We start from the raw sequence: 23,200 nt of genomic DNA on the forward strand, positions 1-23,200 counted from the left end.
ATGCAGGATGCCACCCCCCCTCTCTTTATAATGCCCCATGCAGGATGCCACCCCCCCTCTCTTTATAATGCCCCATGCAGGATGCCACCCCCCCTCTCTTTATAATACCCCATGCAGGATGCCACCCCCCCTCTCTTTATAATGCCCCATGCAGGATGCCACCCCCCCTCTCTTTATAATGCCCCATGCAGGATGCCACCCTCCCTCTCTCTATAATGCCCCATGCAGGATGCCACCCCCCCTCTCTTTATAATACCCCATGCAGGATGCCACCCTCCCTCTCTTTATAATGCCCCATGCAGGATGCCACCCTCCCTCTCTCTATAATGCCCCATGCAGGATGCCACCCCCCCTCTCTTTATAATACCCCATGCAGGATGCCACCCTCCCTCTCTTTATAATGCCCCATGCAGGCTGTCACCCCTCCTCTCTATAATGCCCCATGCAGGATGCCACCCCCCCTCTCTTTATAATACCCCATGCAGGATGCCACCCCCCCTCTCTTTATAATGCCCTATGCAGGATGCCACCCCCCCTCTCTTTATAATACCCCATGCAGGATGCCACCCCCCCTCTCTTTATAATGCCCCATGCAGGATGCCACCCCCCCTCTCTTTATAATGCCCCATGCAGGATGCCACCCTCCCTCTCTCTATAATGCCCCATGCAGGATGCCACCCCCCCTCTCTTTATAATACCCCAGGAAGGATGCCACCCCCTCTCTTTATAATGCCCCATGCAGGATGCCACCCCCCTCTCTTTATAATGCCCCATGCAGGTACCACCCCCTCCCCTCCATACATTAAAAAAAAAAAAAATACTCACCTCCCTTCTCCTCACCTGCTGCCCGCTGCTCGGGTCCGGACTCCAGCGTTGTCGGCGACTTCCCGCTCAGCGCTCCCTGTGACGGCTCAGGGGAGGGCGCAGTGTAAAGACGTCACCGCACCCTCTGACCTGAGACGTCACAGGGAGCGCAGAGCAGGAAGACAGCGCATCTGCGGAGGCACGGGGAGAGGTAAGTATCCGGCTGCCGGGGCCCTGAGCAAGCGGCGGAGAAGGGCGGGCGCTGACACCGCTCCCCCCTGCCCATAGCCTTGCGGGGTGCGCGACCGCCAGTGGGCCCCTCTGCCTGCTCAGGGCCCTGGCTCTTAACGGGGGGCTGACGCCGGCCCTGGCAGGAAGTCAGTATCAGGGCGATGGGCGATGACGTCATCGCCCCGGGACTGCTTCCTGTGCGCGCTGTGGAGGATGGACATGGTGTCGCCCCAGGCAGCGGCAACAGAATCCATGGGCTCCTAACAGGTATATATTATTGGAGGCAGCAGAATGTATGGGCTCCTGTCAGGTATATATTATTGGAGACAGCAGAATCTATGGGCTCCTGTCAGGTATATATTATTGGAGACAGCAGAATCTATGGGCTCCTGTCAGGTATATATTATTGGAGGCAGGAGAATGTATGGGCTCCTGTCAGGTATATATTATTGGAGGCAGCAGAATGTATGGGCTCCTGTCAGATATATTATTGGAGCCAGCAGAATGTATGGGCTCCTGTGAGGTATATATTATTGGAGGCAGGAGAATGTATGGGCTCCTGTCAGGTATATATTATTGGAGGCTGCAGAATCTATGGGCTCCTGTCAGGTATATATTATTGGAGGCAGCAGAATCTATGGGCTCCTGTCAGGTATATATTATTGGAGGCTGCAGAATCTATGGGCTCCTGTCAGGTATATATTATTGGAGGCAGGAGAATGTATGGGCTCCTGTCAGGTATATATTATTGGAGGCAGCAGAATGTATGGGCTCCTGTCAGGTATATATTATTGGAGGCAGCAGAATGTATGGGCTCCTGTCAGGTATATATTATTGGAGGCAGCAGAATGTATGGGCTCCTGTCAGGTATATATTATTGGAGGCAGCAGAATGTATGGGCTCTTGTCAGGTATATATTATTGGAGGCAGGAGAATGTATGGGCTCCTGTCAGGTATATATTATTGGAGGCAGGAGAATGTATGGGCTCCTGTCAGGTATATATTATTGGAGGCAGCAGAATGTATGGGCTCCTGTCAGGTATATATTATTGGAGACAGCAGAATCTATGGGCTCCTGTCAGGTATATATTATTGGAGACAGCAGAATCTATGGGCTCCTGTCAGGTATATATTATTGGAGGCAGGAGAATCTATGGGCTCCTGTCAGGTATATATTATTGGAGGCAGGAAAATGTATGGGCTCCTGTCAGGTATATATTATTGGAGGCAGCAGAATGTATGGGCTCCTGTCAGATATATTATTGGAGCCAGCTGAATGTATGGGCTCCTGTCAGGTATATATTATTGGAGGCAGGAGAATGTATGGGCTCCTGTCAGGTATATATTATTGGAGGCAGGAGAATGTATGGGCTCCTGTCAGGTATATATTATTGGAGGCAGGAGAATGTATGGGCTCCTGTCAGGTATATATTATTGGAGGCAGGAGAATGTATGGGCTCCTGTCAGGTATATATTATTGGAGGCAGCAGAATGTATGGGCTCCTGTCAGGTATATATTATTGGAGGCAGCAGAATGTATGGGCTCCTGTCAGGTATATATTATTGGAGGCAGCAGAATGTATGGGCTCCTGTCAGGTATATATTATTGGAGGCAGCAGAATGTATGGGCTCCTGTCAGGTATATATTATTGGAGGCAGCAGAATGTATGGGCTCCTGTCAGGTATATATTATTAGAGGCAGCAGAATGTATGGGCTCCTGTCAGGTATATATTATTGGAGACAGGAGAATGTATGGGCTCCTGTCAGGTATATATTATTGGAGGCAGGAGAATGTATGGGCTCCTGTCAGGTATATATTATTGGAGGCAGGAGAATGTATGGACTCCTGTCAGGTATATATTATTGGAGCCAGCAGAATGTATGGGCTCCTGTCAGGTATATATTATTGGAGGCAGCAGAATGTATGGACTCCTGTCAGGTATATATTATTGGAGGCAGCAGAATGTATGGGCTCCTGTCAGGTATATATTATTGGAGGCAGGAGAATGTATGGACTCCTGTCAGGTAAATATTATTGGAGGCAGGAGAATGTATGGGCTCCTGTCAGGTATATATTATTGGAGGCAGCAGAATGTATGGGCTCCTGTCAGGTATATATTATTGGAGACAGCAGAATCTATGGGCTCCTGTCAGGTATATAATATTGGAGGCAGCAGAATCCATGGGCTCCTGTCAGGTATATATTATTGGAGGCAGCAGAATGTATGGGCTCCTGTCAGGTATATATTATTGGAGACAGCAGAATGTATGGGCTCCTGTCAGGTATATATTATTGGAGACAGCAGAATGTATGGGCTCCTGTCAGGTATATATTATTGGAGGCAGCAGAATCCATGGGCTCCTGACAGGTATATATTATTGGAGGCAGCAGAATGTATGGGCACCTGTCAGGTATATATTATTGGAGGCTGCAGAATGTATGGGCTCCTGTCAGGTATATATTATTGGAGGCAGGAGAATGTATGGGCTCCTGTCAGGTATATATTATTGGAGGCAGGAGAATGTATGGGCTCCTGTCAGGTATATATTATTGGAGGCAGGAGAATGTATGGGCTCCTGTCAGGTATATATTATTGGAAGCAGCAGAATGTATGGGCTCTTGTCAGGTATATATTATTGGAGGCAGGAGAATGTATGGGCTCCTGTCAGGTATATATTATTGGAGGCAGGAGAATGTATGGGCTCCTGTCAGGTATATATTATTGGAGGCAGCAGAATCTATGGGCTCCTGTCAGGTATATATTATTGGAAGCAGCAGAATGTATGGGCCCCTGTCAGGTATATATTATTGGAGGCAGGAGAATGTATGGGCTCCTGTCAGGTATATATTATTGGAGGCAGGAGAATGTATGGGCTCCTGTCAGGTATATATTATTGGAGGCAGGAGAATGTATGGACTCCTGTCAGGTAAATATTATTGGAGGCAGGAGAATGTATGGGCTCCTGTCAGGTATATATTATTGGAGGCAGCAGAATGTATGGGCTCCTGTCAGGTATATATTATTGGAGCCAGCAGAATGTATGGGCTCCTGTCAGGTATATATTATTGGAGCCAGCAGAATGTATGGGCTCCTGTCAGGTATATATTATTGGAGGCGGCAGAATGTATGGGCTCCTGTCAGGTAGGTATTATTAGAGGCAGGAGAATGTATGGGCTCCTGTCACGTATATATTATTGGAGGCAGGAGAATGTATGGGCTCCTGTCAGGTATATATTATTGGAGGCAGGAGAATGTATGGGCTCCTGTCAGGTATATATTATTGGAGGCAGCAGAATGTATGGGCTCCTGTCAGGTATATATTATTGGAGGCAGGAGAATCTATGGGCTCCTGACAGGTATATATTATTGGAGGCAGCAGAATGTATGGGCTCCTGTCAGGTATATATTATTGGAGGCTGCAGAATGTATGGGCTCCTGTCAGGTATATATTATTGGAGCCAGCAGAATGTATGGGCTCCTGTCAGGTATATATTATTGGAGGCAGGAGAATGTATGGGCTCCTGTCAGGTATATATTATTGGAGGCAGCAGAATGTATGGGCTCCTGTCAGGTATATATTATTGGAGGCAGCAAAATGTATGGGCTCCTGTCAGGTATATATTATTGGAGGCAGCAGAATGTATGGGCTTCTGTCAGGTATATATTATTGGAGGCAGGAGAATGTATGGGCTCCTGTCAGGTATATATTATTGGAGGCAGGAGAATGTATGGGCTCCTGTCAGGTATATATTATTGGAGGCAGGAGAATGTATGGGCCCCTGTCAGGTATATATTATTGGAGGCAGCAGAATGTATGGTCTCCTGTCAGGTATATATTATTGGAGGCAGCAGGATGTATGGGCTCCTGTCAGGTATATATTATTGGAGGCAGGAGAATGTATGGGCTCCTGTCAGGTATATATTATTGGAGGCAGGAGAATGTATGGGCTCCTGTCAGGTATATATTATTGGAGGCAGCAGAATGTATGGTCTCCTGTCAGGTATATACTATTGGAGGCAGCAGAATGTATGGGCTCCTGTCAGGTATATATTATTGGAGGCAGGAGAATGTATGGGCTCCTGTCAGGTATATATTATTGGAGGCAGCAGAATGTATGGGCTCCTGTCAGATATATATTATTGGAGCCAGCAGAATGTATGGGCTCCTGTCAAGTATATATTATTGGAGCCAGCAGAATGTATGGGCTCCTGTCAGGTATTTATTATTGGAGGCAGCAGAATGTATGGGCTCCTGTCAGGTATATATTATTGGAGGCTGCAGAATCTATGGGCTCCTGTCAGGTATATATTATTGGAGGCAGCAGAATCTATGGGCTCCTGTCAGGTATATATTATTGGAGGCAGCAGGATGTATGGGCTCCTGTCAGGTATATATTATTGGAGGCAGGAGATTGTATGGGCTCCTGTCAGGTATATATTATTGGAGGGAGGAGAATGTATGGGCTCCTGTCAGGTATATATTATTGGAGGCAGGAGAATCTATGGGCTCATGTCACGTATATATTATTGGAGGCAGCAGAATCTATGGGCTCCTGTCAGGTATATATTATTGGAGGCAGCAGAATGTATGGGCTCCTGTCAGGTATATATTATTGGAGGCAGGAGAATGTATGGGCTCCTGTCAGGTATATATTATTGGAGGCAGCAGAATGTATGGGCTCCTGTCAGGTATATATTATTGGAGCCAGCAGAATGTATGGGCTCCTGTCAAGTATATATTATTGGAGGCAGGAGAATGTATGGGCTCCTGTCAGGTATATATTATTGGAGGCAGGAGAATCTATGGGCTCCTGTCAGGTATATATTATTGGAGGCAGGAGAATCTATGGGCTCCTGTCAGGTATATATTATTAGAGGCAGGAGAATGTATGGGCTCCTGTCAGGTATATATTATTGGAGGCAGCAGAATCTATGGGCTCCTGACAGGTATATATTATTGGAGGCAGGAGAATCTATGGGCTCTTGTCAGGTATATATTATTGGAGGCAGCAGAATGTATGGGCTCCTGTCAGGTATATATTATTGGAGTCAGCAGAATGTATGGGCTCCTGTCAGGTATATATTATTGGAGGCAGGAGAATGTATGGGCTCCTGTCAGGTATATATTATTGGAGGCAGGTGAATCTATGGGCTCCTGTCAGGTATATATTATTGGAGCCAGCAGAATCTATGGGCTCCTGTCAGGTATATATCATTGGATGCAGCAGAATCTATGGGCTCCTGCCAGGTATATATTATTGGAGGCAGGAGAATGTATGGGCTCCTGTCAGGTATATATTATTGGAGGCAGGAGAATGTATGGGCTCCTGTCAGGTATATATTATTGGAGGCAGGAGAATGTATGGGCTCCTGTCAGGTATATATTATTGGAGGCAGGAGAATGCATGGGCTCCTGTCAGGTATATATTATTGGAGGCAGGAGAATGTATGGGCTCCTGTCAGGTATATATTATTGGAGGCAGCAGAATCTATGGGCTCCTGACAGGTATATATTATTGGAGCCAGCAGAATCTATGGGCTCCTGACAGGTATACAGTCATGGCCAAAAGTTTTGAGAATGACACCAAAATTATATTTTCACATGATCTGCTGGCCTCTGTTTTTTATAAGTGTTTGTCCGATGTTTATATCACATACAGAAATATAATTGCAATCATATTATGAGTACCAATAGGTTATATTGACAGTTAGAATGAGTTAATGCAGCAAGTCAATATTTGCAGTGTTGCCCCTTCTTCTTCAAGACCTCTGTAATTCTCCCTGGCATGCTCTCAATCAACTTTTGGACCAAATCCTGACTGATAGCAGTCCATTCTTGCATAATCAATGCTTGCATTTTGCCAGAATTTGTTGGTTTTTGTTTGTCCACCCGTCTCTTGATGATTGACCACAAGTTCTCAATGGGATTAAGATCTGGGGAGTTTCCAGGCCATGGACCCAAAATCTCTATGTTTTGTTCCATGAGCCATTTAGTTATCACCTTTGCTTTATGGCAAGGTGCTCCATCATGCTGGAAAAGGCATTGTTGGGCGCCAAACTGCTCTTGGACGGTTGGGAGAAGTTGCTCTTGGAGGACATTCTGGTACCATTCTTTATTCATGGCTGTGTTTTTAGGCAAGACTGTGAGTGAGCCGATTCCCTTGGCTGAGAAGCAACCCCACACATGAATGGTTTCAGGATGCTTTACAGTTGGCATGAGACAAGACTGGTGGTAGCGCTCACCTCTTCTTCTCCGAATAAGCTGTTTTCCAGATGTCCCAAACAATCGAAAAGGGGAATCATCAGAGAAAATGACTTTGCCCCAGTCCTCAGCAGTCCACTCACTGTACCTTTTGCAGAATATCAGTCGGTCCTTGATGTTTTTTCTGGAGAGAAGTGGCTTCTTTGCTGCCCTTCTTGAAACCAGCCCTTGCTCAAAGAGTCTCCGCCTCACAGTGTGTGCAGAAGCACTCACACCAGCCTGCTGCCATTCCTGAGCAAGCTCGGCACTGCTGGTAGTCCGATCCCGCAGCTGAAACAGTTTTAAGATACGGTCCTGGCGCTTGCTGGTCTTTCTTGGGCGCCCTGGAGCCTTTTTGACAACAATGGAAGCTCTCTCCTTGAAGTTCTTGATGATGCGATAGATTGTTGACTGAGGTGCAATCTTTGTAGCTGCGATACTCTTCCCTGTTAGGCCATTTTTGTGCAGTGCAATGATGGCTGCACGTGTTTCTTTAGAGATAACCATGGTTAACTGAAGAGAAACAATGATACCAAGAACCAGCCTCCTTTTAAAGTGTCGAGTGATGTCATTCTTACTTAATCATGACTGATTGATCGCCAGCCCTGTCCTCATCAACACCCACACCTGTGTTAATGGATCAATCACTAAAATTATGTTAGCTGCTCCTTTTAAGGCAGGACTGCAATGATGTTGAAATGTGTTTTGGGGGTTAAAGTTCATTTTCTGGGCAAATATTGACGTTGCAAGTACAGTAATTGCTGTTAAGCTGATCACTCTTTTACATTCAGGAGTATATGCAAATTGCCATTACAAAAAATGAAGCAGTAAACTTTGAAAAAATTACTATTTGTCTCATTCTCAATACTTTTGGCCATCACTGTATATTATTGGAGCCAGCAGAATCTATGGGCTCCTGTCAGGTATATATCTTTGGATGCAGCAGAATCTATGGGCTCCTGTCAGGTATATATTATTGGAGGCAGGAGAATGTATGGGCTCCTGTCAGGTATATATTATTGGAGGCAGGAGAATCTATGGGCTCCTGTCAGGTATATATTATTAGGGGCAGCAGAATGTATGGGCTCCTGTCACGTATATATTATTGCAGCCAGCAGAATGTATGGGCTCCTGTCAGGTATATATTATTGGAGGCGGGAGAATGTATGGGCTCCTGTTAGGTATATATTATTGGAGGCAGCAGAATGTATGGGCTCCTGTCAGGTATATATTATTGGAGGCAGCAGAATGTATGGGCTCCTGTCAGGTATATATTATTGGAGGCAGGAGAATGTATGGGCTCCTGTCAGGTATATATTATTGGAGGCAGGAGAATGTATGGGCTCCTGTCAGGTATATATCTTTGGATGCAGCAGAATCTATGGGCTCCTGTCAGGTATATATTATTAGAGGCAGCAGAATGTATGGGCTCCTGTCAGGTATATATTATTGGGGGCAGCAGAATGTATGGGCTCCTGTCAGGTATATATTATTATAGGCAGGAGAATGTATGGGCTCCTGTAAGGTATATATTATTGGAGGCAGCAGAATGTATGGGCTCATGTCAGGTATATATTATTGGGGGCAGCAGAATCTATGGGCTGCTGTCAGGTATATATTATTGGAGGCAGCAGAATCTATGGGCTCCTGTCAGGTATATATCTTTGGATGCAGCAGAATCTATGGGCTCCTGTCAGGTATATATTATTAGGGGCAGCAGAATGTATGGGCTCCTGTCAGGTATATATTATTGGAGGCAGGAGAATGTATGGGCTCCTGTCAGGTATATATTATTGGAGGCAGGAGAATCTATGGGCTCCTGTCAGGTATATATTATTAGGGGCAGCAGAATGTATGGGCTCCTGTCACGTATATATTATTGCAGCCAGCAGAATGTATGGGCTCCTGTCAGGTATATATTATTGCAGCCAGCAGAATGTATGGGCTCCTGTCAGGTATATATTATTGGAGGCGGGAGAATGTATGGGCTCCTGTTAGGTATATATTATTGGAGGCAGCAGAATGTATGGGCTCCTGTCAGGTATATATTATTGGAGGCAGCAGAATGTATGGGCTCCTGTCAGGTATATATTATTAGAGGCAGCAGAATGTATGGGCTCCTGTCAGGTATATATTATTGGGGGCAGCAGAATGTATGGGCTCCTGTCAGGTATATATTATTGGAGGCAGGAGAATGTATCGGCTCCTGTCAGGTATATATTATTATAGGCAGGAGAATGTATGGGCTCCTGTAAGGTATATATTATTGGAGGCAGCAGAATGTATGGGCTCATGTCAGGTATATATTATTGGGGGCAGCAGAATCTATGGGCTGCTGTCAGGTATATATTATTGGAGGCAGCAGAATCTATGGGCTCCTGTCAGGTATATATTATTGGAGGCAGCAGAATCTATGGGCTCCTGTAAGGTATATATTATTGGAGGCAGCAGAATCTATGGGCTGCTGTCAGGTATATATTATTGGGGGCAGCAGAATGTATGGGCTCATGTCAGGTATATATTATTGGGGGCAGCAGAATCTATGGGCTGCTGTCAGGTATATATTATTGGAGGCAGGAGAATCTATGGGCTCCTGTCAGGTATATATTATTGGAGGCAGCAGAATCTATGGGCTCCTGTAAGGTATATATTATTGGAGGCAGCAGAATGTATGGGCTCCTGTCAGGTATATATTATTGGAGGCAGCAGAATGTATGGGCTCCTGTCAGGTATATATTATTGCAGCCAGCAGAATGTAAGGGCTCCTGTCAGGTATATATTATTGGAGGCAGCAGAATGTATGGGCTCCTGTCAGGTATATATTATTGCAGCCAGCAGAATGTATGGGCTCCTGTCAGGTATATATTATTGGAGGCAGCAGAATGTAAGGGCTCCTGTCAGGTATATATTATTGCAGCCAGCAGAATGTATGGGCTCCTGTCAGGTATATATTATTGGAGGCAGCAGAATGTATGGGCTCCTGTCAGGTATATATTATTGGAGGCAGCAGAATGTATGGGCTCCTGTCAGGTATATATTATTGGAGGCAGCAGAATGTATGGGCTCCTGTAAGGTATATATTATTGGAGGCAGCAGAATGTATGGGCTCCTGTCAGGTATATATTATTGCAGCCAGCAGAATGTATGGGCTCCTGTCAGGTATATATTATTGCAGCCAGCAGAATGTATGGGCTCCTGTCAGGTATATATTATTGGAGGCAGCAGAATGTATGGGCTCCTGTCAGGTATATATTATTGGAGGCAGCAGAATGTATGGGCTCCTGTCAGGTATATATTATTGGAGGCAGGAGAATCTATGGGCTCCTGTCAGGTATATATTATTGGAGGCAGCAGAGTCTATGGGCTCCTGTAAGGTATATATTATTGGAGGCAGCAGAATGTATGGGCTCCTGTCAGGTATATATTATTGGAGGCAGCAGAATGTATGGGCTCCTGTCAGGTATATATTATTGCAGCCAGCAGAATGTATGGGCTCCTGTCAGGTATATATTATTGCAGCCAGCAGAATGTATGGGCTCCTGTCAGGTATATATTATTGAAGGCAGCAGAATGTATGGGCTCCTGTCAGGTATATATTATTGGAGGCAGGAGAATGTATGGGCTCCTGTCAGGTATATATTATTGGAGGCAGGAGAATCTATGGGCCCCTGTCAGGTATATATTATTGGAGGCAGCAGAATGTATGGGCTCCTGTCAGGTATATATTATTGGAGGCAGGAGAATGTATGGGCTCCTGTCAGGTATATATTATTGGAGCCAGCAGAATGTATGGGCTCCTGTCAGGTATATATTATTGGAGCCAGCAGAATGTATGGGCTCCTGTCAGGTATATATTATTGCAGCCAGCAGAATGTATGGGCTCCTGTCAGGTATATATTATTGCAGCCAGCAGAATGTATGGGCTCCTGTCAGGTATATATTATTGGAGGCAGCAGAATGTATGGGCTCCTGTCAGGTATATATTATTGGAGGCAGCAGAATGTATGGACTCCTGTCAGGTATATATTATTGCAGCCAGCAGAATGTATGGGCTCCTGTCAGGTATATATTATTGGAGGCAGCAGAATGTATGGGCTCCTGCCAGGTATATATTATTGGAGGCAGCAGAATGTATGGGCTCCTGTCAGGTATATATTATTAGAGGCAGCAGAATCTATGGGCTGCTGTCAGGTATATATTATTGGAGGCAGGAGAATGTATGGGCTCCTGTCAGGTATATATTATTGGAGGCAGGAGAATGTATGGGCTCCTGTCAGGTATATATTATTAGAGGCAGCAGAATCTATGGGCTGCTGTCAGGTATATATTATTGGAGGCAGGAGAATGTATGGGCTCCTGTCAGGTATATATTATTGGAGGCAGGAGAATGTATGGGCTCCTGTCAGGTATATATTATTGGAGGCAGGAGAATGTATGGGCTCCTGTCAGGTATATATTATTGGAGGCAGCAGAATCTATGGGCTCCTGTCAGGTATATATTATTGAAGGCAGGAGAATGTATGGGCTCCTGTCAGGTATATATTATTGGAGGCAGCAGAATCTATGGGCTCCTGTCAGGTATATATTATTGGAGGCAGCAGAATGTATGGGCCCCTGTCAGGTATATATTATTGGAGGCAGCAGAATCTATGGGCTCCTGTCAGGTATATATTATTGGAGGCAGCAGAATGTATGGGCTCCTGTCAGGTATATATTATTAGAGGCAGCAGAATCTATGGGCTGCTGTCAGGTATATATTATTGGAGGCAGGAGAATGTATGGGCTCCTGTCAGGTATATATTATTGGAGGCAGCAGAATCTATGGGCTCCTGTCAGGTATATATTATTGGAGGCAGCAGAATGTATGGGCTCCTGTCAGGTATATATTATTAGAGGCAGCAGACTCTATGGGCTGCTGTCAGGTATATATTATTGGAGGCAGGAGAATGTATGGGCTCCTGTCAGGTATATATTATTGGAGGCAGGAGAATGTATGGGCTCCTGTCAGGTATATATTGGAGGCAGGAGAATGTATGGGCTCCTGTCAGGTATATATTATTGGAGGCAGCAGAATCTATGGGCTCCTGTCAGGTATATATTATTGAAGGCAGGAGAATGTATGGGCTCCTGTCAGGTATATATTATTGGAGGCAGCAGAATCTATGGGCTCCTGTCAGGTATATATTATTGGAGGCAGCAGAATGTATGGGCCCCTGTCAGGTATATATTATTGGAGGCAGCAGAATCTATGGGCTCCTGTCAGGTATATATTATTGGAGGCAGCAGAATCTATGGGCTCCTGTCAGGTATATATTATTGGAGGCAGGAGAATGTATGAGCTCCTGTCAGGTATATATTATTGGAGGCAGGAGAATGTATGAGCTCCTGTCAGGTATATATTATTGGAGGCAGGAGAATGTATGGGCTCCTGTCAGGTATATATTATTGGAGGCGGGAGAATGTATGGGCTCCTGTCAGGTATATATTATTGGAGGCGGGAGAATGTATGGGCTCCTGTCAGGTATATATTATTGGAGGCAGCAGAATCTATGGGCTCCTGTCAGGTATATATTATTGGAGGCAGGAGAATGTATGGGCTCCTGTCGGGTATATATTATTGGAGGCAGGAGAATGTATGGGCTCCTGTCAGGTATATATTATTGGAGGCAGGAGAATGTATGGGCTCCTGTCGGGTATATATTATTGGAGGCAGGAGAATGTATGGGCTCCTGTCAGGTATATATTATTGGAGGCAGGAGAATGTATGGGCTCCTGTCGGGTATATATTATTGGAGGCTGCTGAATGTATGGACTCCTGTCACGTACAGTCATATGAAAAAGTTTGGGCACCCCTATTAATCTTAAGCTTAATGTTTTATAAAAAATGGTGTTTTTGCAACAGCTATTTCAGTTTGATATATGTAATAACTGTTGGACACAGTAATGTTTCTGCCTTGAAATGAGGTTTATTGTACTAACAGAAAATGTGCAATCTGCATTCAAACAAAATTTGAAAGGTGCATAAGTATGGGCACCCTTATCATTTTCTTGTTTTAAATACTCCTACCTACTTTTTACTGACTTACTAAAGCACTTTTTTGGTTTTGTAACCTCATGGAGCTTTGAACTTTATAGCCAGGTGTATGCAATCATGAGAAAAGCTACTTAAAGTGGCCACTTGCAAGTTGTTCTCCTGTTTGAATCTCCTCTGAAGAGTGGCATCATGTGCTCCTCAAAACAACTGTCAAATGATCTGAAAACAAAGATTATTCAACATAGTTGTTCAGGGGAAGCATACAAAAAGCTGTCTCAGAGATTTAACCTGTCAGTTTCCACTGTGAGGAACATAGTAAGGAAATGGAAGAACACAGGGACAGTTCTTGTTAAGGCCAGAAGTGGCAGGCCAAGAAAAACATCAGAAAGGCAGAGAAGAAGAATGGTGAGATCAGTCAAGGACAATCCTCAGACCACCTCCAGAGAGCTGCAGCATCAACTTGCTGCAGATGGTGTCACTGTGCATCGCTCAACTATACAAGGCACTTTGCACAAGGAGAAGCTGTATGGGAGAGTGATGCGAAAGAAGCCGTTTCTGCAAGCACGCCACAAACAGAGTTGGCTGAGGTATGCAAAAGCACATTTGGAGAAGCCAATTTCTTTTTGGAAGAAGGTCCTGTGGACTGATGAAATCAAGATTGAGTTATTTGGTCATACAAAAAGGCGTTATGCATGGTGGCAAAAAAACACAGCATTCCAAGAAAAACACTTGCTACCCACAGTAAAATTTGGTGGAGGTTCCATCATGCTTTGGGGCTGTGTGGTCAATGCTGGCACTGGGAATCTTGTTAAAGTTGAGGGACGCATGGATTCCACTCAGTATCAGCAGATTCTTGACAATAGTGTTCAAGAATCAGTGATAAATATGAAGTTACAAAGTGGATGGATCTTTCAGCAAGACAATGATCCAAAACACCGCTCCAAATCTACTCAGGCATTCATGCAGAGGAACAATTACAATGTTCTGGAATGGCCATCCCAGTCCCCAGACCTGAATATCATTGAACATCTGTGGGATCATTTGAAGAGGCTGTCCATGCTCGGCGACCATCAAACTTAACTGAACTGGAATTGTTTTGTAAAGAGGAATGGTCAAAAATACCTTCATCCAGGATCCAGGAACTCATTAAAAGCTACAGGAAGCGACTAGAGGCTGTTATTTTTGCAAAAGGAGGATCTACTAACTATTAATGTCACTTTTCTGGTGAGGTGCCCATACTTATGCACCTGTCAAATTTTGTTTGAATGCAGATTGCACATTTTCTGTTAGTACAATGAACCTCATTTCAAGGCAGAAACATTACTGTATCCAACAGTTATTACATATATCAAACTGAAATAGCTGTTGCAATAACACCAATTTTTATAGAACATTAAGCTTAAGATTAATAGGGGTGCCCAAACTTTTTCATATGACTGTATATATTAATGGAGCCAGCAGAATCTATGGGCCCCTGTCAGGTATATATTATTAGAGGCAGCAGAATGTATGGGCTCCTGTCACGTATATATTATTGGAGCCAGCAGAATTTATGGGCTCCTGTCAGGTATATATTATTGGAGGCAGGAGAATGTATGGGCTCCTGTCAGGTATATATTATTGGAGGCAGCAGAATGTATGGGCTCCTGTCAGGTATATATTATTGGAGGCAGGAGAATCTATGGGCTCCTGTCAGGTATATATTATTGGAGGCAGCAGAATGTATGGGCTCCTGTCAGGTATATGTTATTGGAGGCAGCAGAATGTATGGGCCCCTGTCAGGTATATATTATTGGAGGCAGCAGAATCTATGGGCTCCTGTCAGGTATATATTATTGGAGGCAGCAGAATCTATGGGCTCCTGTCAGGTATATATTATTGGAGGCAGGAGAATGTATGGGCTCCTGTCAGGTATATATTATTGGAGCCAGCAGAATCTATGGGCCCCTGTCAGGTATATATTATTTGATAATCATGCCCATTGCCCAGCTCCCGCCATATGTTGATCGCCAGCCAGATAAAACAAGGCAGCTGGGGGCTGGGATTCGCTGCATGGTAAGGCCCAAGCATTCTTGGCCCCCCACGCTGAAAATCGCAGCCCGCAGCCACCCCTGAAAGTGGCGCATTCATCATAGCACCATTTCCAGGTGCTTTACCCGGCTCTTCCAGCGGCCCTGGTGGTGAGTGGCACCCTGGGTAAGAATAGGGTTAGTACCAGGCCAGCTTTGTATTATCAGCTGGTACTAAGCCCGAAATTCATGGTGTCACGCCAAATTAGACATAGCCACCATGAATTTCTAGTAAACAGAAAAAAAAAAGACTGAATTTTTTTTTTTTTTTATTAAAAATAAAACACATTTAGGGACTCCATCTTTAATAAAGAAAAATCCTCACTCCAACGTAATCCATAGGTCTTCTGTCTTCAGCTCTGCTACATCTTTGCCATCTGACAATATGTCTGCTGACAGAGATGAGCCGGCACAGAATGACACTGGAGCAATGTTACTGTGTAGTGCGGCACTAGATTTCTTTCTTTGTCATTTCATGCAGTGTAGAAATCTTGGGAAAAGTGTAGATTGTGCTCTGGAAGTGATCAGTTATAGCGAACTATGTTATTTTCTGCAGAGATAAGTCCTGCATAGAAGATGAGATATATCGCTCTGCGGCAGATAAAGAACTTCACCTAGAGACATCACTGGTGAGTATGTGTGTTACCTATACACACACACTGACACTATATACAGAGCTCCTGTGTGTAATGTCACTGGTGATCACTGTATTACCTATACACACACACTAACACTATATACAGAGCTCCTGTGTGTAATGTCACTGGTGAATACTGTATTACCTATACACACACGCTGACACTATATACAGAGCTCCTGTGTGTAATGTCACTGGTGATCACTGTATTACCTATACACACACACTGACACTATATACAGAGGTCCTGTGTGTAATGTCACTGGTGATCACTGTATTACCTATATACACACACTGACACTATATACAGAGCTCCTGTGTGTAATGTTACTGGTGAATACTGTATTACCTATACACACACACTGACACTATATACAGAGCTCCTGTGTGTAATGTCACTGGTGATCACTGTATTACCTATACACACACACTGACACTATATACAGAGGTCCTGTGTGTAATGTCACTGGTGATCATTGTATTACCTATATACACACACTGACACTATATACAGATCTCCTGTGCATAATGTCACTGATGATCACTGTATTACCTATACACACACACTGACACTATATACAGAGGTCCTGTGTGTAATGTCACTGGTGATCACTGTATTACCTGTACACTGACACTTTATACAGAGCTCCTGTGTGTAATGTCACTGGTGATCACTGTATTACCTATACACACACACACTGACACTATATACAGAGCTCCTGTGCATAATGTCACTGGTGAGTGTATGTGTTACCTATACACACACACTGACACTATATACTGAGCTCCTGTGCATAATGTCACTGGTGATCACTGTATTACCTATACACACACACTGACACTATATACAGAGCTCCTGTGCTTAATGTCACTGGTGATCACTGTATTACCTGTACACTGACACTTTATACAGAGCTCCTGTGTGTAATGTCACTGGTGATCACTGTATTACCTATACACACACACTGACACTATATACAGAGCTCCTGTGCATAATGTCACTGGTGAGTGTATGTGTTACCTATACACACACACTGACACTATATACTGAGCTCCTGTGCATAATGTCACTGGTGATCACTGTATTACCTATACACACACACTGACACTATATACAGAGCTCCTGTGCTTAATGTCACTGGTGATCACTGTATTACCTATACACACACACTGACACTATATACTGAGCTCCTGTGCATAATGTCACTGGTGATCACTGTATTACCTATACACACACACTGACACGATATACAGAGCTCTGGTGCATAATGTCACTGATAATCTCTACATTATCTGTAGTATTTATTGTTCTGTTATGGCACTTTATCACACACTGGTGTGAATAAGATAACAGTGTTCCTCTTTCGCCAGGAGTGTTTCTTTAGTTTGTTATTTATTCGTTATATTGGTTATTTATTGGTTAATAAAGTTGATTCATTACAGTAGGTAACACAGGATCCACCATTCACAATAGGTGATATCACAGCTCACCTCCTCCTCCTCCTGTATAATGACTGATAACACCTCTATATATAGTAGATAACACAGGATCCACCATTCACAAAAGGTGATATCACAGCACACCTCCTCCTCCTGTACAATGACTAATAACACCTCTATATACAGTAGATAACACAGGATCCACCATTCACAATAGGCGATATCACAGCTCACCTCCTCATCATGTACAATGACTGATAACACCTCTATATACAGTAGATAACACAGGGGATCCACCATTCACAATAGGCGATATCACAGCTCACCTCCTCCTGTACAATGACTGATAACACCTCTATATACAGTAGATAACACAGTGGATCCACCATTCACAATAGGTGATGTCACAGCTCACCTCCTCCTCCTCCTGTACAATGACTGACAACACCTCTGTATACAGTAGATAACACAGGATCCACCATTCACAATAGGTGATATCACAGCTCACCTCCTCCTCCTGTACAATGACTGATAACACCTCTATATACAGTAGGTAACACAGGATCCACCATTCACAATAGGTGATATCACAACTCACCTCCTCCTCCTGTACAATGACTGATAAGACCTCTATATACAGTAGATAACACAGGATCCACCATTCACAATAGGTGATGTCACAGCTCACCTCCTCCTTCTGTACAATGAATGATAACACCTCTATATAAAGTAGATTACACAGGATCCACCATTCACAGGAGGTGAGATCACAGCTCACCTCCTCCTCCTCCTGTACAATGACTGATAACACCTCTATATACAGTAGATAACACAGTATTCACCATTCACAATAGGTGAGATCACAGCTCACCCCCTCCTCCTCCTGTACAATGACTGATAACATCTCTATATACATTACTTAACACAGGATCCACCATTCACAATAGGTGATGTCACAGTTCACCTCCTCCTCCTGTACAATGACTGATAACACCTCTATATACAGAAGATGACACAGGGGATCCACCATTCACAATAGGTGATATCACAGCTCACCTCCTCATCCTGTACAATGACTGATAACACCTCTATATACAGAAGATGACACAGGGGATCTACCATTCACAATAGGTGATGTCACAGCTCACCTCCTCCTCCTGTATAATAACTGATAACATCTCTATATACAGTAGATAACACGATCCATCATTCACAATAAGTGATATCACAGCTCACCTTCTCCTCCTGTATAATAACTGATAACACCTCTATATACAGTAGGTAACAGGATCCACCATTCACAATAGGTGATATCACAGCTCACCTCCTCTTCCTGTATAATGACTGATAACACCTCTATATACAGTAGGTAACTCAGGATCCACCATTCACAATATTTGATGTCACAGCTCACCTCTTCCTCCTGTACAATGACTGATAACACGATCCACCATTCACAATAGGTGATGTCACAGCTCACCTCCTCATGGTCTACAATGACTGATAACACCTCTATATACAGTAGATAACACAGTATCCACCATTCACAATAGGTGAGATCACAGCTCACCCCCTCCTCCTCCTGTACAGTGACTGATAACACCTCTATATACAGTAGATAACACAGGTTCCACCATTCACAATAGGTGATATCACAGCTCACCTCCTTCTTTACAATGAATAACACCTCTATATACAGTAGGTAACACAGGATCCACCATTCACAATAGGTTATATCACAACTCAACTCCTCCTCCTCCTGTATAATGACTGATAACACCTCTATATAAAGAAGATGACACAGGATCCACCATTCACAATAGGTGATATCACAGCTCACCTCCTCCTCCTCTTGTACAATGACTGATAACACCTATATACAGTAGATAACACAGGGGACCCACCATTCACAATAGGTGATATCACAGCTCACCTCTTCTTCCTGTATAATGACTGATAACACCTCTATATACAGTAGGTAACTCAGGATCCACCATTCACAATAGGTGATATTACAACTCACCTCCTACTCCTCCTGTACAATGACTGATAACACCTCTATATACAGTAGATAACACAGGATCCACCATTCACAATAGGTGATATCACAGCTCACCTCCTCATGCTCTACAATGATGTTATGATCTGCTACAGGGACTAAGGAAAGACAGGAGAACTGTCCCTACAATAGAACTAAACTAGATCCCTACGATGTAACGGGGAACCTGATCCTGCGATCAGACCCGCTAAAGTCCTCGGGTAGTCTGAACGAAGACCTATAGATGAGAGGGAGGGATCCCTACAAGAACTAGGGACTGGGATAAGTCGGACACCTCCTAGCAGAAATAGTAGCAGTCAAAGACAAACACACAACAAAAAGCATAGAGGTCAGAAGACCTAGCAAAACTAACAGAGAACGGCAACAGAGCACCAAGCTAGCTCAAGAGTAGTAAATACAATGAAGTCCAGGAAGACCAGGAGGGCGGAGCCGGATTAAATAGGCAAAAATGGTCATGTGACCAGCAAACTTAAAAAAACCTAACAGGAGAGTTCTAACAGTACCCCCTCTTCTAAGAGGATCCTCCGGATCCCCTAGGCCCAGGCTTATCAGGAAACCTCCTGTGAAATGCTCTGACAAGTCTGGAAGCAGAAACATCATCCGCCCTCACCCATGAGTTATCCTCAGGTCCGAAACCCTTCCAAGCGACGAGATACTGCAAACTCCCTCTATACCGTCTAGAATTTAGGATGCGGGAAATTTCATATTCCCCGTCCTCCACCACCGGAGGAACAGTGGCAGAGGCATCACCATCAGACACATCAGCTTTTTTCAACAGAGAAACATGAAACACCGGGTTAATCTTCCAGGACGTAGGAACCTCCAGCCTAACAGCAGATTGGTTAACTATCTGAAGCACCTTAAAGGGCCCTACGAACTTGGGACCCAATTTTTTAGAAGGAATCCTCAATCGCAGATTCTTAGAGGACAACCAAACTATGTCACCTACAGCAAACAAAACCTCTTGCCGTTTCCTATCAAAGTACCTCTTAGATTTTTTGTTAGCCTCCTGAAGATTATCACGCACATCCGTCCAAACTCTCTCCAAATCACCGGAAAAACTCTCCTCCTCAGGCACAGCCGAAACCAATTTGGAGAATGACCCAAAAGACGGATGTCTCCCAGAACAACAAAAAAAAAGGCGAACACCCAGCAGAAGAGGATGTATGGTTGTTAAGAGCAAATTCAGCAAGTGGCAGAAACTCAGACCACCCCTCTTGATTGTCTGCCACAAAACAACGCAAGAACTGCTCAACATCCTGATTCTTCCTTTCTGTCTGGCCATTAGACTCAGGATGATATCCAGATGAAAACGACAAATGAACTCCCAACCTGTCACAAAAGGCACGCCAAAAACGAGCCACGAACTGAGGTCCCCTATCAGAAACAATGTCAGTAGGAACACCATGTAGTCTGACAATTTCCTTGACAAAGGCCTTAGCGAGTGTCTTAGCGCAAGGCAGTTTGATGAAGGGAACCAAGTGACACATCTTGCTAAAACGGTCCACGACCACCCAGATGACCGTGAAACCTTCAGAGGGGGGAAGGTCAGTAATAAAGTCCATAGCCAGATGTGTCCAAGGTGCACTAGGAACCTCCAGAGGGCAAAGCAACCCCGCAGCAGGAGCATGCGAAGACTTGGATCTAGCACACACAGTACATTGACGCACCCACTTAATGACTTCCTTCTGCCATCCCGGCCACCAAAAACTGCGACCCACAAGTCTCTTGGTCTCAGAAATTCCTGGATGACCTGCCAACCGAGACTCATGACACTCAAACAAATCTCTCCTAAAGGTCCTAGGCACAAACAACCTCCCATGGGGAGTGTTAGATGGGGCATTCTCCTGAGCTTTAAGAATCTCATCCTCCAAAACGGAGTCCAATGCAGCAATCACAACTCCTTCTTGTAAAATGCTCTCCTCCTCCTCCTCAGCACTGACCATGGGAGAAAAGCTGCGAGACAAAGCATCCGCTTTAACATTCTTGGTACCTGGGATGTAAGTAACGGAAAAATTAAACCGCGAGAAAAAAAGTGCCCACCTAGCCTGACGGGCATTCAGGCGCTTGGCAGCATCAAGATAGATCAGATTTTTATGATCAGTGAAAACCTGAACGGGAAATTCAGCACCTTCCAAGAGGTGACGCCAGTGTTCAAATGCGAGTTTAATCGCCAGCAATTCCCGATTACCAATATCGTAATTAAGTTCAGTCTCAGAAAAATTTTTTGAAAAAAAGGCACAAGGATGTACTCCATCCTTGTTTTCCTGAGACAACACCGCACCGACCCCCACAGAGGAAGCATCAACCTCAACCAAAAACGGCTTAGTCACATCAGGCTGCATAAGGATGGGGGCAGAGCTGAACCTCTCCTTTAGAAACACAAAAGCTTCAATGGCCTCAGAAGTCCACTGAACCGCATTAGCACCTTTCCTAGTGAGATCGGTCAGCGGTTTGACAATAATAGAAAATTTTTTTATGAATTTTCTGTAATAATTGGCGAAACCCAAAAACCTCTGTATCGATTTCAAACCAATAGGCCTAGGCCATTCCTGCACAGCTTGAACTTTAACCGGGTCCATCTCAAAGCCCTCGCTGGAGATAATGTAGCCCAAAAAACTAATTCTCTGTACAGCGAACTCACATTTCTCCAGCTTAGCAAAAAGCGAATTGTCCATTAATAACTGTAATACCTCATGTACGCTCCGCCAATGAGACTCCAGATCCGGAGAATAAATCAGAATGTCATCCAAATACACAACCACATTTTTGCCGATTAAAGGTCTAAGGATGTCATTAATAAGATTCTGAAAAAATGCTGGAGCATTGGTAAGACCAAAAGGCATAACCAGATTCTCAAAATGACCCACAGGAGTGTTAAAAGCAGTCTTCCATTCATCACCCTCCTTCATGCGCAACAAATTGTATGCCCCCCGGAGATCAATTTTAGAGAACCACTTGGCCCCCACTAACTGGTTAAATAAATCAAGAATCAATGGCAGTGGGTAAGGATTGCGTACAGTAATTTTATTAATCTCACGAAAGTCCAGACAAGGACGTAAACCGCCATCTTTTTTTTTTACAAAAAAAAATCCAACAGCCACAGGAGACTTGGAAGGCCTAATGTGACCGGCGGCCAAGCTTGTCTGTATGTATTCCTCCAAAGCCTTTCTCTCAGGAATAGTAAGATTAAATAAACGACTTTTAGGAAGAGTCGCTCCAGGGACAAATTCAATGGTACAATCATAGTCTCTATGGGGAGGCAAAATTTGTGACTCCTCCTCAGAAAAAACTCTCCAAAAATCCTGAATAGGTACAGGCAATTCCCCTCTATCCACAGCTGCAATACGCCCGTTACAACACTTGTCATAACACTTAGGGCTCCAGGACTTAATTTCATTGGTAGACCAATCCAGTACAGGATTGTGCAATTTTAACCAGGGTAACCCCAATATTACTGGAGAAGGCAAATTATCCAATACCACCAAATCCAAATTTTCTTGGTGAATACCATTAATAGTGAGGGGAAATTCACAGACCTTATGAGTAACACTCTTCAAGGGAGAGCCATCAACAGAAACCACAGCAATAGGGGATGACAAAGTTTTAGGTTCTAATCTAAGTTTTTCCAAGAATCCCCCATCAATCACATTCAGAGTAGAACCACAATCCACAAATACCC

The 23,200-nt window shown here is 44.1% G+C and overlaps 1 long non-coding RNA gene across 2 annotated transcripts in view; it reads left to right on the forward strand.

Moving 5' to 3' along the window:
• The first annotated feature begins 1,177 nt into the window (after positions 1 to 1,177).
• Positions 1,178 to 23,200, forward strand: part of LOC141212392 (uncharacterized) — a 481,597-nt gene continuing 459,574 nt past the window's right edge. For both annotated transcript variants that reach the window (XR_012282162.1, XR_012282161.1), the window contains exons 1-2: positions 1,178 to 1,302; positions 15,939 to 16,011. This is a non-coding gene — a long non-coding RNA (uncharacterized lncRNA). The remainder of the gene's footprint in view (positions 1,303 to 15,938; positions 16,012 to 23,200) is intronic.

This window comes from Phyllobates terribilis, unplaced genomic scaffold, assembly GCF_046119375.1.
Source record: "Phyllobates terribilis strain yellow unplaced genomic scaffold, ASM4611937v1 Scaffold_172__1_contigs__length_4051808, whole genome shotgun sequence".
Lineage (NCBI taxonomy): Eukaryota > Metazoa > Chordata > Amphibia > Anura > Dendrobatidae > Phyllobates > Phyllobates terribilis.